This window comes from Diceros bicornis (assembly GCF_020826845.1).
Source record: "Diceros bicornis minor isolate mBicDic1 chromosome 30 unlocalized genomic scaffold, mDicBic1.mat.cur SUPER_30_unloc_1, whole genome shotgun sequence".
Taxonomy (NCBI): Eukaryota; Metazoa; Chordata; class Mammalia; order Perissodactyla; family Rhinocerotidae; genus Diceros; species Diceros bicornis.
In genome coordinates, this window is record NW_026690899.1 from 3,086,441 (window position 1) to 3,103,456 (window position 17,016).

A 17,016-nucleotide genomic window follows, 5' to 3' on the forward strand; every position below is an offset into this window, starting at 1 on the left:
GGCAAATTTTCTGCCAGGCCCTGCTGCATTTGTGCTTTCACTTCTTGTTTTCCTCATTCACATTAATTCGTAAGCATTTTCTGAAGTCAGCACAAATATTTTTCCAGCTGTATTGAGGTACGATTAACAAAGAAAAGTTGTATATATTGAAGGTGTACAATGTGATGTTTTCATGTATGTACACATTGTGAAATGAATACCACAATCAAGCTAATGAAGAGTTCTGTCAACTCCTGTAATAACTCCCCCTTTTTTTAATGCTAAGAACTCTTAAGATCAATTTTCTTGAGTATACAATGCATTATTATTAACTCTGGTCACCTCGTTCTATATTAGATCTTGAAAGCATCCTCATGTTATAACTGAAAGTTTGTACCCTTTGAACCAACATCTCTCATTCTCCTCGCACCCACCAACCTCCATCCCTTGTAGCCACATTCCACTCTCTGTTTCCACGAGTTTGACGTTTTTAGATTCCACGTGTAAATGAGATCATGCAGTGATTGTCTTTCTGTGTCTGACTTATTATGCTTAGCATAATGTCCTCCAAGTTCAACTGTGTTGTCAGAAAAGGCAGGATTTCTCTCATATTTAAAGCTGGATAATATTTAATTGTAGATACACGTAATGTTTCTTAATTCAATCATCCATCAGCAGACATTTAAGTTGTGTCCATATCTTGGCTATTGTTGTCACCAACTAGCTGCCCCGAGTAATTCAAAGGCAATTTCGAAAGCACTTAACTGTTTCTTTTTTGTTGTTTTGGTGAGGAAGATTAGCAGTGACCTAGCATCTGTTGCCAATCTTCCTCTTTATGCTGAGGAAGATTGGCCTTGAGCTAACATCTGTGCCCATCTTCCTCCGTTTGATATGCGGGACGCCTGTCATGGCATGGCTTGATGAGCGGTGCATAGGTCGGCACCAGGGATCGGAACCTGCAAACCACAGGCTGTTGAAGCGGTGTGGCCAAACCCAACCACTATGCCACCAGGCCGGCCCCTTAACTCTTTCTCAAAGTTGTTTCTCAGTTACATTAAGAGACGCAATCACCAACCACCATGAACCAGTCTAAACCCCACTGCAAAAGCAACGCCTGCACAGATGGGCCAAGAAGTCTCCAAAGTTACTTTTGCTTCATTTTAATGTTAAGATCTCCACCCCAGGAGGAGCTTAAGCCTTATTAGCATAACATGAAAGGTAGGGGAAAGCATGTTTTCAAACTACGCCTGGGCTAGCTTATACCCACCTCTATACTTGATGACGAAACTTTCCTTTTGAATATTTATTCCCTACCAAAAAGAAAAGGCACTTGTTTTCCCTTGCTGAGAGAGCCACATCTTTGGAAGTGATTCCCTATGGTCCCCTTATTTGCTGCAAATGAATTGTACTTTGTGTGAGAACAACTTCTAGTAAAGGCTTTGATTTCAACTCACCAAATAGGGAACTCATTTTGGTTCGGTAACATTGTGACAAGTGCTGCAGTGAACATGGGAGGGCAGATATCACTTGAATATACTTATTTCATTTCCTTTGGAACTATACCAAGTAGTGGGATTGCTGCATCATATGAGAGTTCCATCTGTAATCTTTTGAGAAAACTCTGATCTTTAATCTTTGAGAAAACACTGTTTTCCATACCCGCTGTACCAACAAAAATCAATTCCAGGTGGATTTTAAATCTAAACGGGGGTTTTTACAACAATTTCTCTAGTAAGTACCTTAGAAAAACAGTTTCAAGATCTTGGGGCAGCCAAAGATTTCAGAAAACACAAAGAATAGTAAAGATAAGGAACAAAAAGATAAACAGGAAATTATTAAAAATGAGAACCGTCAGTGAAAAGAAACTTTTAAGAGAGGAAAAAGGGCAGGCACAAAGGGGATAAACACTTGCCATGTATTTATCTGACACAAGACTCTCATATAGGATATTTAACTAACTTGCATAAATTTATAAAAATATTACAGACAATCCACGAGAATAAAAGGGGAGATTTCACTAGGCACTTCAAAAAAAAGATAACCAAATGGTAACAATGAAATGGGAAAGGGCTCCACGTAATTACTCAGGAGGAAAATACAAATTAAAACCACAATGAGCTACCACTACACATACACCAGCACGGTTAAAATCAAACCTCTGACGGCACCAAGCGTTGGTGGAGATGTGGAGTAACTGGAACTTTTGTACACAGCTGGGGGTGCAAACTGTTTAATCCGCTTTGATACTCTTTGGTAGTATCTCCTAAAGGTGGACGTACACATACTCCATGACCCAACAATTCCACGCTTAGGTATCTACCCAACACAGATATGTTCATATGTTCACCAAAAGATGTACAAATTGTCCAGAGCAGCATTTTTTGGCATATCATCAAATTGTAGACAACCCATTCTGCATCAGTAGTGGAATGGATAAATAAAATGGGTTATGTTTTATAGTGGAATACTATACAGAAATAAAAATTAACTACAGCCACATTCAAGAATATTGATGAATCTTACAAGCAAAATGAAAGAAGCCAGACAAGACAAAGACAAGAAAAACAAATTCAGAAGTTAGAATATTGGTTCCCCTTGGGGGAGAGAGGTCAGTGACATGGGAGGGGCACATAAGGGGGCCGTTGGAGGGCTGGTCATGTTCTATTTTTTGTGGGTACTGGTTAGCGGTTGTGTTCCCTTTGGATAATTCATGGATCGATGCAAGGATGATTTCTGTACTTGCTGGTATGTATGCTATGCTCCAACTTGCAAATTCAATCTCATGATTATAAACTTTTTTACTGATTAGTCCCAAAGCATACGTGTTAGTATGAGACTCCAGACTTATGGGTCTACATTCATATCCTGGATGTAACCTCTTCCTACCTCAGAGACCCTGGCCATGATATTAACTCTTTGGGCTTCAGTTTCTTCATTTGTAAAATGGGTTACTTTTGGAACCTCTGTCTTACTCGGTGAGATAATTAACTCCTTGCTGGCACAGGGCAAGGATTCCATAAATAATGGCTCTTGTAGTTGTTCTTGCCATCCTTAACTCTTTGGGCTGGGGAGCTGGTGGGCGATGGCCTGTGGTGGAGGGTGGTGCAGGATGGGGATCCAGTCAAGACACATGCTCCAGGTGAGGGTGAGGGGGTAGAGCAGAGCTGATGCTGAGGTGCAGGAGGAAGGGTCAAAGGCCTGGGGTTCCTCCTTCCTTCCCCATCTCGATTCCTGCCCCTCTATAAATACAGGAGGTTAACTAACCAGGTGATCTCTAGCTGGTTAGTCCTTCCAGCATGGACATTGGAGAGTCGGAAGGGTGATGGAAATGCCATGAAAAACCAAAATCAAATTTCCCAGTTTGATCCACACTCAAACCCAAGGAACCAGACCTGGGAGTTAGGGGAGGTGGATATAGCGGTGAGATTATGGATCCTGTCTATATTCTTCATTGTACTTTTTTCTATTTGGGACAGGAGCCACCTGAAACAAGGAGCCACCTGGGTGGCTGAGGGCCCTGGGGTGGTCCCCTTATCTGAAGACTCCAAATGAAAGGGGGCCCCTTGGCCCAGGAGAGCAGAGACTTGCCCTCTGTGGATGGGATGGTGTGGAACTCCCTGGGCTCAGGGGTTGCTCTGTCCACACAGCTACAGCCACTCCAGGAGGGACATCCCTGCATTTGATGGCTTGCAGGGGGTCCACACCAAGAGGAGGGGGCACAGGCTGTCAGTGACCGGCCTCCAGGAGCCAGTGACCTTACACTCTCTTCCCCCTCACCTGAATCAGCCCCCAGCCCCTCCTGAGTGGAGTCCCATCTTCCCAGCCTGGCCCATTAGAACCTGAAGCCCCCTGAGATGTTCATCCTGGAGAGGGGAAAGTCCCTTGGTGTGGCCCTTGTCCCTTCCAGGGTGTCGGCCCCTCCCTGCCGCCTGAGCCTGACCTCTCCCTGGGGGAGTCTGAGTCTCAGAAGCTGCACCTCAGCCCTCTCCCAGCTGGCAACATGTGTGCACACCATGCCCACAACCTGCCCCACCGAGCCATGCACACTGCAGTGTGCACAATCCATGCACTGAGCCTTGTTTGCGGTAAAGGTTTGTCCTGCACAGGGAAGCAGGGGTGGATGATGAGGAGAGAAGGGACATGTGAAATGCACCTAGAGCGGGGAGGAGTGAGATGACCCAGGGACACTGGGAGGGGTTTGGGCAGCACCGTGGGGCCTTGTGGTCTACCATCATGATGTGACGGTGGGACCAGCCCTCGCTCTGAACCAGCCTGTGCCCCTCTCACAGCTGGGGCAGGTGCAGAGAAAGTGCAGAGCTGGGTCCCAACGTGGATTTCACCATGCCAGGACCATGGAAGGAACAGGACGGAGCTGCAGGACAGGAGCGTGTGGCTGTCCTGGAGGTCAGTGTGTGCAGAGGAAGGAAGGACGTGACGTAGGGGAAGGAAAGCGAACGTGGAGCAAGGTTGGCAGACGGAGACCCAGTGGGCTGAGGACTCATCAGGGGAGGGAACCTCCAGTGGGTGGGCTGGAGAGGCACTGGTGGGTACTAGCTAGAATGGGCTGGCCGTAAATGGGGGTGTCGGTCATGGTGGAGATGGTTAAATGCGCAGAGTGATACCAGGGCAGTGGGTGGTGGGAGCTGAGTGAACGTGGGCGGAGGATAGGGCCTGAGGGTCCAGGATGTCAGAAAGATCATCGAGGTGGATGCAGGGTGACCAAAAGGGGTCGATTTACAGTGGTGGTGGAGAGAGAGACAGTGCGGCCTTACATCCACACCTCGAAGTGTACACACAGGTGGACACACAGACACACACACCCCCATCAGTGCACAGGGTGCAGTTTGGCCCACAGGCTCAGTGCAGCTGCTAGATGTGCTGGCCCAGGTAGGCATCCCACTCTGTGTGGCCACATCACTGCTTCTAAGGCCCCTCCTGCCCTGTGGAGACCCCCACTGAAGAGCTTCATCATCTGCATGTCCTGGTTATTTATCTTGTCTTGGAAGTAAGCGATGCCATTGTCCCTCTCCAGGATGAACCAGGTGTTGATGATGGGTCTCCACCCTGGAAGCGACATGGGCTAGGGCCATGTTGGACTTGTTGGGGTTCATGCAGTTGGGGAGAGTCTTAATGTCTGAAGGAGGGAGAACAGAGTGGGGGAGGCCCCAGTGCCGGGAGCTGCGAGGTCATGAGGGATGCAAGCTCAGATCTCCAGCAGTACAGATTATACGTTTCTGGTGGCTGGCAGGGATGCTGTCCACCCCAAGTCTCTCTGCAGGTCTAAGATCTCTGCCATTAGCCAAGGCTCCCTGAGGATTGTTTGGACAAGTACTCCCATATGCTGCATGGAGCTCAGGAGCAGCTGACCTGAACCCCAAATTTCTTTACTGGGTCTCTGGATGGAATAAGAGAAGATGATGGAACTGTATCAGCATGGTGTCGTGTCCCCTGAGGGTGATGACCCTGTGAGGTAGGGGAAGCACAGGTGTCCTGTCCCTGGGGATGGGGCCAGTTTCAGTGAGAAAGGCTCACAGGTGGAGGGGTGCCCAGCAGAGTGTCTGGGCTCTGGGAAACTGGAGAAAGTCGGTTCGTGGATATGGTGTGGAAAGAACACGAGCTGTGTGTGGGGACCAGCTGGGATGACTGATGGCTCTGAGCAGTAGAAGGAAAACTGTCTCCCGAGGTGATGATCTGAGGTTTTCAAGGGACAGGCGAGGGGGACTCTATCACATGAGTCCTCATCCAAATTCACAGTCTAGGTGGTCACCTGGCACATTCCTGCAGAAATGCTGCCCCCTGGAAGCCCAGGCCATCCATGCAGCTGAGCCAGTGGCCACTTACAGGTTTTGAATTTCGAGGTGATGATTCCACAAAGGACACTTTAAATACTTTGCATCCGCAGGGCTTCCTGGACAACAGAAGCCACCTTGGAGCCCTGTTCTGGTGATGGAAGCATCCCAAGGTCTCCAGGGGGTGAGCCCCGACTATTGAAACCAAAAGGCACCCTTCTCATTCTTCACTCAACGCCCATCCTGCCTCTCCCAACCCAGGGAAGCGCCACTAGCCTATCCATTTGGCCCAGCCCCTGCCTGGCCTGGGGTTCTGCACCGTCTTTACTCAAACAAAATTAAACGATAGGGTCAATCCTGTAGCCCCTTCCATCAACTCTCATCATCTTCCACTGCCATGATCTTCTGAGCTCACGGACCCCCATCACCTCTCCCACCAATGTCCCCAGGAAGTAGCAATGTGGCCACATAGAATGAACGGTCAGGAGATTGTCCAGTGAATCTTGCAAACTCTTCCTCCCCCAATCTCAGCCAGGAACACACTCCTTGGTGAAGTCCTCCCATCTCAAGCATGATGAGGCTGCGGGTTGCAGGTGGCAAGACTGTCATTCCTCTTGGGACAAGCTGGTCCATCTGCTGCTCAAGGAGACGGTGAAGGTTAGGCTGAAGACTCCATCTGATTTCTCTTTGTGTCTCCAGAGACCAGGATGTTATAAAACAACACCCAGCAAGTGTGGTGGGCGGAGAGAATGATCTATGGAACATTCAACCACCTGACTAACTCCTCTTGCCCCTGAAGGATGGGAATTTTGGCCTTTCATAAACAGACTTTCAGAATTGCCCCCTCAGTCTTATTCTAAGGACTCATAAAGCTCATCTTGCTGACAGCGCCCAACAGGATCCTGAAGAGGCTGTCAGCCTACTGTGGGGAATATCACTACCATCGCCCCCGCCCATCCCACTTACAGTGCTGAGCCGACAGGTGAGCCTACCTGGGCCCCACCTGCTACAGCAGGATGACAGTGGTACTGTCTGCCCCTTGCCTATTTGCCCACCTGTCCTGTAGACAAGAGACCTCTATTCCTTGTCTAAACAGAAGCCAGTCCAAAGCTTTTATTCCAGGCTCAGAGATCACCAATACCTATCAATCTATCGAATTTCTAGCTCACATGAGATGTACAAAGACTCCCCTTCCTCAAGCACCCGCAGCACAGGGCTTTTGCAAGATGTGAATGAGGTAAGGTGGGTAAAGCATTTTTCAGAGAACCACCCCAGAATTAGTCCTCAGTACACTATGGTGACTCGCCGTTACCATCACCACCATCTTTGTTGTGTTGAGTCTGCTAGAAAAACCAGCACATTAATAATGTAGAGGATGTTGGATCAACTTGGAAGGCTGCGGCCTGGCTCCAGAGCACAGGTGGGGGGTGAGGCCTGTTTCCAGGACCCCAGGATCAGGATTGGGGAGCTTGGAAGTGGGAGGGGAGGGAAGAACTCCCGCATGATGAGCATCTTGAAAACCAAACGATCTTGAAGTTCATTGTGAAGCTGAAGGGCAGCAGGGCTGATGCCACATTTCCTCGAGGTTACTGGTCTAGTCGAGGGCTTTCTATACCATTTTCCTCAAAGCTGGAATAAAGGGATGTCTGTAATAAGGGCTTTAGGGAGAAAAATGTAAAAGACTGAAAGAACTGAGCCCAGATGTCTCTAAAATGACTAACATCGGAGCAAATGTGCATAGCTCAAGGAATATGGACTGTGAAGTTGGATGAAATAGGGAAAGAGAGATCAAATGGTTGAGGGAGTTGTGGGAGGCAAACAGCCATGTGTCCCCACACTTTGGTTCACCCTTCCATCTGATCAGCAGAGGAAGCTGACACTAATAGGAAACGTCCTGTAAGATTTCCATAGGAGCTGCCACGGCCCTAAGATCCTGAAGAGGAGGGGCAGTTAACGGGACCTTTGAGAGGAAAACTCCAAAAGGAATTGGATCCCTCTCAGAACTGGACATGCCCCCAATCCAGATCAAGGAAGGTGTGAGCAAGCAAGAGGAGAGGATGGAGCAAATGTGCATGGAGCTCACAGTGATGATCAAGTGCATCTAGACCCCATTACTTTAGAGGTGTCCATGTGTGCTTTATTTATCCTGACCTCATAGGTATCCATTGATCCATCTATCCATCCATCCATCACGCATCCACCCATGATCAATCCATCCACCATTCATTCATCCATTCATCTATCCCTCATCCATCCATCCAACTGTAAATCACACATCCACCCACCCATCCATCCATCCATTCACCCATCCACTCACTATCCTTGCATCAACTACCCTTTCATCCATCCATTCATCATCCATCCATCCAGCATCCATCCAATCATTCATTTAATTGAGGAACATGGGATGAAAATTATGATGATTATGTGTACAGACCTTCCTTTGTCCTGACACCGTTGAAGGCCTCAGGTCCTCTAACCATTACTATTGTGAAACCGTTTCCCCTGAAATCAAGTACAGTTTCATTCTGATGATGAGCACACATTGCATGATATTCCCCAGGTTTTTGGTGTGACCAACCACCAGGATCTGGTTTGCCATCACCGGGTCCCACCTCACTCCTGGGTCTGCTGGGACTCACTTTCCTTGAGAGGCTGAGGACAACTCTCAGGACTGAATGAGACCAGTCTTTTCAGGGGTAGGGGAGAGGGAGGACCTAGACATGGGCATTTAAGAAGGAAAAGGCAAAGATAGGGGAACTTGTGTCCTGAGGCCTGGGTGGACAAGACTGAGGCTGGCAAGTTGATCAGCTCCGAGAGAGGGACAGTGGGCATAGGGAGGTAAGTGGGCAGACAGGGTGAGGAACCTTGTACTGTACAGTTGGGGATGCCTGGAGCCCAGGCCTGAGTGTCAGAGATGTCCAGGTCACATAAGTACCAAAGAGGCACTGAGGGGTCCCAAGGAGGTGAGGATGTGACGGTCCCTGTGGGAAGGTAGTGAATAGGGATTGGGTGGCACCTAAACATTTGCAGACCTCAAATATTGTTCCAACAGCACCATGGATTTTTGAAATTGATAACACGTTTTGTAACGATGTGTTTGATTTTTAATGGCAACCCCAGCGCAGTAGTCTTGCAAAATACAAACACATAATAGGGACAACAGTCCTCACATTTATAGATGGGCTTATAATATGCAAAGTTTCTTCCAAATCATGACTTTGGCCTCTGAGGAAACTATGTCTTAGAAAGGGTACCTGACTTGGCTATAACTTCACCAGGAGCAAGGGGTTAGCAGGGACCCATTGTGGATGGATATCTGTCCAAGGCCTGACTGAGTTCCCTTCTCCCCTGCTGGGCAGGAAGATGTCCCGCTCTGCCTGGGAGACACCATCAAAGACACAAGAGAGCAAATTCTGGCCCAAGTCCACCTGGGGTTCTGAACAACAGGACTGAGATCCTAACCCAGTGCAGGTGGCTGACCTGGGACACACACATGCCCACTGCCCAGCCCTCCCAGAGACTCTCAAATGACCTCCACAGTGTGGGTAGGAATAAACTGGGTCCCTCAGCTCACAGCATGAAGAGCAGACTCAGCCCAGCAGTCACAAGGGACAGCTGCATGGCTGGGTGGGGGACCCTACACCTGCTCCCTGTTCACCTGTCTGGCCCTGGGCTGACCTGGAGACAGGATCCTGCCTCTCCCTCATCTTCAGAAAGGCCCCTCATTTTGAATTGTAGGTGGTGATTAAATCATTTTTGGGGGGGATCCTGTGAATTTATGTTCTTAATTTTGCATAATTAGCCATCGTTACTCTTGGGTTTGATTTCTTCTGATAAAGCTTATCTGGAAGGGAGAATGTTATCAGAATGGGAAGCAGTACACCTCTGTATTAAGAGCTAGCAAGATAAAACAATGGCTTCCTTTTATGTACCCCCTACTCCCATGGTTTTTGCTGCCCCAGCGCCAGGGATCCTGGACTGGCCCCCGTCACTCCAAGCTCCCCTGAGAGAGCTGGTCCTAGTCCAGGATCCAGCTCCAGCCTTGGAGCTGATGTCGCCACCCCACCCTTTCCTACCAGACCTCTTGAACTACAAGCAAAGTGTCCTGCCTGCTGTAAATGCCCCCACCAGGATGCCCATGGCTCCCATTGCAGCCCCCTCACCCCTTGCAGGCTGAATTGATCTCCTTTCCCTCAAATGTACCCTGGCTCCTGTGTTCTGTACTCCCATCAGTGCCCCCAGTGACCCTGGGAGACCACATTGACCTTCATGTCTGCTACCCATACCACCAGGTCTGCTGGCCCCACACACGCCCCTAATCCACCTCCTCCCTCTATTACTGCTGCTCTTCCCCCGTTCCAGACTTGTGAGTACTGGGGTGACTGCACTGACTGACATACCCTGAGTGGTCTCTGCTTTCCCTGCCCCTCATTCCTCCTCCATTCTGCTCCCAGAACTTTCTACCAAATGCAAATGGCATCATATTGTTCCTGTGCATGTGTGGGTGCATTTGTGTGTTTGTGTGCATGTGAGTATGCCTGTGTACACTTGTCTCTCTGTGCATGTTTCTATTTGTATGCAGCATGTGTACACGTGCATATGTCTTTTGTGCCCACACATATCCATTTGTATGTGCGTAGACGCATGTGTGCATGTGTGTCTTCCGAGTGTGTGCATGTGCAGAGTTGTGTATGTGTCTCTGTTTGTGCATATTGTGCTGCATATGTGTCTGTGTGTGAGTGCATGTGTATGTGTGTGTGCCAGTGCATGGCAGGGGGAAGGCTCCAGAACATTCCCACTGCTACCAAGTTCTTGCTCCAAGGGGTGCATGAATCCAACTTTACCAGACCCCATAACTTTCTGTGAACCCTCTAGCCCCAACCATGCTGCACCCCTGCTGGGGTGCATCATGCATATGGTAACCACAAAGCTCAGGGCTCTCTTTTTTGAGATGTCTTCCAGCTGCTCCTGAGGAGGGTCAGCCATCCTGTTGTGTCCCCCTTTGATGGCTCCTCACACACCAATGACTCCATCCATGACTGCTGTAGGCAGGAAGGTATATTTGCATTCTGTGTGCACTGCCCCACCCAGAGGCCCTTGGAATTGTTCATGTCAGAGAGACGGATCCTCACTGATTCTCTAACAACACTGCATGCAATGCCCTTCCCATCTAGTCAAGGGCCAGAACCTCTGAATATGTTAGGTTTCAAGGCAAAGAGACATGAAAGGGCTCATGGATTAAGGGGCTGGTCAGCTCACCTTGAGATGGGAGCCATCCTCGATTGTCCAGGTGGGCCCAGAGTAATCATATTTCTTACAAGTGGAAGAGGGAGGCAGGAGGGTCAGAGTAGAGAAGACGTGAGGACGGAGGCAGAGTCACAGTGATGTGATGTGAGGAGGACTCTGCTGGACACTGCCGGCCTTGAAGTTGAAGGATGAGCCCAGGAGCTAAGGGATGCAGTGACCTCTAGAGGCTGGAAAAGGTGAGAAAATGGATCCTCCCCAGGGCCTCCAGAGGGAACCTGCATGAATTAGAAAAACAACACTGGTCTGTTGAAATTGGTGATTTGAGCAGCACCACTTCAGCTGAGTCAAGAAGGCGTCCCATTGTCCAACAGACAAGGAGGCAGGGCTGGTTTGCACAGAAAAGGTACAGGAGGTGTGTCTATGTGAAGATACCTGGCCCAGCCTCTGCAGGACCATGGGCAGGAATTGTTCTCCAGTCTTCAAGTGGGCGTTTCAATGGGTTGTGATTCAGCCTGAGGTGGAGAGCACTGCCCCTGTGCATGAGATTGGCCTGTGTGAGTGTGTGTGTGTGTAAGTTTCTTAGGACTGTTGTAACAAATCACCACAATGTTGGTGGTTTAAAATAACAGAAACATTCTCTCACGGTTCTGAGACCAGGTGTCTGAAATCAAGGTGTTGTCAGGGAGCTGTGTTAACACAGCGCAGATTCCAATGAATGATACCTGTGGCCTCAGCCCCATGTCTGAAGGCCCAGGGTGGCCTACTGACTGGGCTCTTCCTAGGGTGGGGCTGGGGTGTCCCACTGCCCTCTGCTTCCTGCACATTGTCCAGGCCGATTGTCCAGATATTTGTGAATTCTTTGAACTACAGGATCATCTCCTTGTAGTTTATTTCTGCTTACATTAGCTAGAGTTTCCTCTGGTATTTGTAGTCAATTACCCTCATTGGTCCAGATGCTCATAAAGAAAAAATTCACCCCTGTGACCCTTGCACTTTGAGATCGATGGCAAAACTAGCTTTCCAGTGTCCTTGGACTGGGTCTGCCAGACAGTAGGACAATGAAACGTACAGCTTGTGAAGGGAAATAGAAAACTCATGGAAAGTGCATTGAGAGCCTACAAAACTTGTGTGATCCAAAGAATTGTGACAGGGACTCAGACAAGTCCATGAATGAGCATGTACATTGCAGCGTTATTCACAATAGTGAAAGGGTGGGAACAACCCAACTGTCCACCAACGGAAGAATGGATAACCAAAGGTGGTCTCTCCATGCAATGGAATATCATTTAGCCATAAAGAGGAACAAAGTTCTGACACACACTTATAACATGGATGAACCTTGACAAAATCATGCTAGGTATTTTCATATTGTAGGATTCCGTTTATAAGAAATGTCCCGAGTCAGCAAATCCATAGAGATAGGGAGTAGATTACTGTTTGTCAGGGGGTGGGGTAGGGAGGGAGGAGTGAGAAGTGACCGCTAATAGGCATGAGGAAGCTTTATAGGATGATGAAAGTATTCTGGATTAAGACAGTGGATGGAGGAGGTGTGGCCAGGGGCTGTGCCTCTCAGAAGGGGCAGTGGAGGAGTTGAGTGGAGTTTCTGAACTTGATGTGGAGCAAAAGTGCAGTGATCAGCGACCTTAGCTGGCCTAGTGGCCTTTGCAACCCCCACCTATGGCTGGGACCCCTCAAGGCTGACCCCAGCAAGGTTAGGGTTGAGGTCAGTGAGCCCCCACAGGGCCAGCTTCTTGGCTGTGGGTCATTTCCTTCTGCTGAGTTGGATGGCAGGGCCTTTGAATTGCTGGGCAGACTCAAACTGAGTTCCTCTGGGAGGAGACCAGCGTGACTCCTGCTCCAGATGGTTCTTCCCAACACTTTCGTAACTAGACTTCAGTGGGCAGGCAGCTCGTGTGTGCAGACCAGTTGCTTCTATGCATAGTGACCATGAGTGGACATGCACCGCCCTCTTGACCAGTGTGTGAGCAGGAAGAAGTCTGGCATCACTCACCTGGGGAACAACTGAGATGAGGGGGTCTCAGGGTGAGTAGCATTGAGAAGGGACAGCTGAGGGGAGGCAGTGACAGTCAGACTGGCCCCAGGACCAGCTGCAGCAGGTCGGGGCTGTGGTTTGACCACTGACCTCCCTCTTCTGAGTGTCCCCTCAGGAGGGACATTTCCTGGACGCGGAGAATCTGCTCCCCAAAGGTGAGCAGGGGCATTTACATGCACACATGACACGGCAGATGGGCTGTGTTGTCCCCACAGAGCACCGCTCAGAGCCTCTTTACAAGAGAGCTCGCCACTGAGCTGCAAGACCAGCAGCTGGCTGAAGGTCACCAGTGGCAGTGCCCCAGGAGGGAGCACATGGGGAGATTTGGGGAGCGGGCACTGGGCTGGCCTTTCCACTCTGCAGGCTCCTCCAGGGGCAGCCATGTCTCCCACCTCCCTGCTGGGCCAGTGAGGCTCCTGGGAGGGTCTCCTGCCTCTTTGGGCTTCCTTCTACTTCATAGCAGGCATCAGCCCCCACACCCCTCTTGCTCTCCTACACAGCTCAGCAGCCACTTCCCAAAGGACCCAAATGAGTAAGAAACCAAAAAAAGGCGCCAGGAGTAGAAAGGGAGAAATAGAAATGCTGTGTCTGCAGGAAAGATGAACTCTACATGGTCAAACCCCTTGGGGTCCCAGTGTCTCCATGATGAGCTCTCTGGACGTCATGTGTGTTCCTGGAAAAAAGGCTTTGCTGTATTACATGTGTAGGGAGTAGCTTGTTCTTGCAGACATAGCGTGAATATTCCAGTGTGGGAATGAAGAGTGTGGCCAAATGGGGCGGCCAGAGAGCCTTCAGCCCCAGCATTTCAAAAGGCAAGCATATGCTTTGGTTCATACTTTTTGAAACTGAGGGCCAATTTGTCACTGCTAGAAAAAGTCCCACCCCAAACATAGAGAGTATGGGCGTTGACACCAAGCAGGTCAAGAAAGAATCGGATGCCCATAGACAGCCCGGGCTAGCAGTGTGTCCTGTCCAGCCAGCAGGCTCAGAGCCCCACATCTTGGCATCTGGGTCCTCAGCCACTGGCAGCAAGTCTGGTATTTCTCAGGCCCACCACTCGATCAAGACCCTGCAAAGATGAGACCCTCAGATATGGAAACCCGTGAACACAATTCCTACAGGGTTATTTTGTCATGTTGTTTTAATAATGCGGCACGTTAGCACCAAAAGTCTGTCTTATTTAAGGACATTTGGGGACAAATATTCTAAAGACTCAATCCATTCCTGAGAACTCCACCCTCTACTTTCCCACGCCTCCTGAGTGGTGCCTGCGATGGGTCTAAAGTATTCCTTAGCATCCTTTTCATCATTGCCCCTCTGGCACCTGCCACAGGCAGACACTCCATAGATGCAGGGGCACTGAATCCAGCCCAGCGTCTCCTCTGGGGTGGGGAAAGACAACAGCAATCAGAAGAATAATAATAAGTGAGCATCGGCACATACTATGTCTCCCTGAGTCCCCCTATCCAGGAGGCACTTGGCCCATGGTCACATAGCTGGTCGGGCCCGTCTGACTCTTAAGGCCCCTTCCTTGACCCCTGCTCCCTGGGACTTCAGAGAGCCCAGAGCTGAATGGGAGTGAATGGGGTCACAGGAAGGGTGCTCTGGTGTTGCTGACACTGGCTAATCCAGCAATAGCTGTCATGTATCTCCAACATCCCCTCTCCTCTCAGGACTGCTTCACCATCCATTTGGTCTCAGTTGTAAAGATGAAATGTGTCTAGTCAGGAGCAATGAATGACAGATGGAAGATGTTATTTTCCCCCCCAAAATATCCTCTGTTCTTTTGGAATCCCTGCAGTGCAACTTGGACCAGCAGGTTTGGGGAGCAGGTAAGCACCCCACTGGTTGCTGGTCTCCTCTTCCATCAGGCCGAGTGGAGGTGTTGGGGACAGGCTGGACAACACCTGGTGTGCGCCAGGAACTCTGACACCCACTGGGGCCTAGGAGCACCCTCCTTCACCGTGCATCCACACAGCCCAAGGCAAGGAACTGCCCTTGACGATGGTGTCCAAGTCTTCATGGCTGGTTTCTCCTAAATTTTAAATGGCTCCAGGGGCTCAAATCTTCCCCCGGTGGCCCTCCCATGCCAGGGTGCAGGGTTTTCCAGTCTGATGTCTAGAGCCTGCAGGGCTGCGTTTGGGCTCTGGATGGTCACCTGGACGCCACAGCAGCAAGTAAATCCCAGAAGGATGTGAGGAGCTGTAAGAACCAAGGCTATTTTTGTTCTGACATGTTAATTTTGTAAACGTGTATGAGCTGTGCATTAGACACCAGCTTTTAGTCACCCTCATCTGATCTTTCCACGTTTTTCTCCCCTCCAGATAACTCTTGTGTTGTCAAGCTACCAGACCATAGTAGTGTGTTTCCTCCCTCCAGGAGAGGTTCCTCTGCTGTGGGGTCCCACCTTGCCTATGGGTTCAGAAGTCCAAAAAAGAGATTGTTTTTTGAGTGAGTTGTCAGTGTCTCTGCATTCTGCCTCTGTCTTCCCTGGGCGAGGTTGAGCTGAGGCATGTGGAGCATCCCTGGGGCTCAAAGTTCACAGAGACTGGTACCCGACACCTGTCCCAAGGTTCTAAAGGCAGAGACTGGCCAACTCCCAGGTCCTCAGGGCCACAGGGAGCTGTGTGAGGCTGTGCATGTTTCCCAAGCACCAGGCATGAATGCTGGGAGGAGGCCCAGGCTGAGCTGTCTTCAGGGGGACTCTGCCTACGATGAGAGAGGACCTGAGAGGCCAGGCCTGAAGGGCTGTCACAAGCTGTCAGCTCAGAGCACCATCACCTCTGTCCGGGGCTTGAGGACAGAGACCATCAGCTGGGGAGAGGTCTGAAGACCCACAAAAGCACTTCCTTAGAAATGGGGTAAGCATTTGGACCTCCACTGAGCCCAGTGGGAACCCAAAAGAAGAGTCAAGAAGGATTTTGCTTCTCTCTAGCCTTTCCTCTGTGGCCTGTGTTGGCCCCACAGGCTCATTTGGAAACCTGGTATGCGTGGGAGAGGGACAAGTACAGCAGCTGCAGCAGCACTGGTCTTTCCTTCTGTCCTGCTCCCTGCCCAGCTCCTGCCCCTCTGGTAACAGGACTAATGGGGACAGACTGTTCTTCTGCTCCCTGGTGTGGGCATCGGCCTGGAATCATGTTTTAAACCTGTTACTTTCCCAGTAAATGACCAGGTTAAGTATCTGAAGAGGTTGGAAAGGACTAACGGCCAGACATAGTTGGGTATGAGCTTGGACTACTTCCTCTCTTCCTCCTGCAAAACTCACAGTGGTAGCCCCAGGCTCACTGGCAGAGCCCAGGCAGGAGTCTCTGCAGGCTGGGGTGGGTGTCCACTACTCGCTCAAGGAGAAGGGTGGAAACCAGGTTGGCATCCAGGCAGGGTGAGCCACCAACCAGATAGCCACCATGGACAGGCTGCTTAGAGCTAATGCCCCAAAGGACGTGATCATAGAGCAGGGCGCCCTTGAAGACTCCAGGGAGGCAAGGCCAGTGTACGCTTCTCGTTGAGCTTCAGGTGCTGAGAAAGACAGGTGGATGGCACCCACAGACGCAGATGTGGCAAGAAAAATGAAGAGTCGAGAGCCAGGCAGGGCAATGCACACTCAGAACTGCAGGACAAATTCCCTTTGATGCTACTACATGCAAAAAAACATGTATCAGTTTCTCTGAGACCAAAACAAGCGAAATCAGATGTTCTGTGCTGTTGCGGCTCCAAAGACTCTCTGAGGCACCACATGTGAAATGTGGCCTACAAAAGGCTGCTGCTGGCCTTTTATAGGCCTCTCCAACCAAAAGTGAACTCGGGTCACCCATCATCATAGCTGCCATCCTGGGTGCTTGAGCCCACCTGGGGGACTGTGGGGAGAAGGAGGCACCCCAGAAGGCAAGGAGGAAAGAAGGAAATAACTCCACCCTAAATCTTGCAGTTCTGCCCAGAAACCAGTGC